The sequence below is a fragment of the Mirounga leonina genome, unplaced genomic scaffold (genome assembly GCF_011800145.1).
Source record: "Mirounga leonina isolate KUSES-001 unplaced genomic scaffold, KU_Mleo_1.0 Mir_173, whole genome shotgun sequence".
Classification (NCBI taxonomy): domain Eukaryota; kingdom Metazoa; phylum Chordata; class Mammalia; order Carnivora; family Phocidae; genus Mirounga; species Mirounga leonina.
The window spans coordinates 72,826,784-72,827,147 of NW_023270447.1; the positions used below are offsets into that span (position 1 = coordinate 72,826,784).

General features: G+C 68.7%; 1 protein-coding gene across 3 annotated transcripts in view; it reads right to left on the reverse strand.

Annotated features, from left to right (window-relative positions):
- The window catches only part of GMEB1 (glucocorticoid modulatory element binding protein 1), a 33,928-nt gene extending 33,808 nt beyond the window's left edge, over positions 1-120 (reverse strand). The window contains exon 1 of one of the 3 annotated variants that reach the window (XM_035019304.1): positions 50-120. The gene's annotated coding sequence lies outside the window, so the exon portion shown is untranslated. The remainder of the gene's footprint in view (positions 1-49) is intronic. The other 2 variants (XM_035019307.1, XM_035019302.1) reach the window with 2 other exon arrangements.
- Between the last annotated feature and the right edge of the window lie 244 nt (positions 121-364).

Sequence of the window (364 nt, forward strand, 5' to 3'; positions counted from 1 at the left end):
CACCCCACCCCGCGCCCGCGCCCGCGCGCCCACCCCTCCCCCTCCTCACCGTCTCCGTCGGGCGGGCGGGCGGCGAGCGGCCAGGGCGGGCGGGCGACGGAGCATGCGCAGAGGCCGCCACGGCCGCTATTGCCACCGCCGCCGCCAGGCCGGGCTTCAACACTTCCGGCCGCCGCCACCGGCGAGCTGGCGCCTTAAAGGGGACGCGTCCCTATTGCGGGCCCCGCGGAGGATGAACCTCAGCCGGAGGGATTTGAGTGAGCCTTTACCTGAGCAAGGGTTTTCTGCTCTGGAGAGTCAGTATTGGAAAGGGCTCTGGGGACCCTAATAATTCTTCTTCCCCCACTTCACGGTAAGGAAAAAG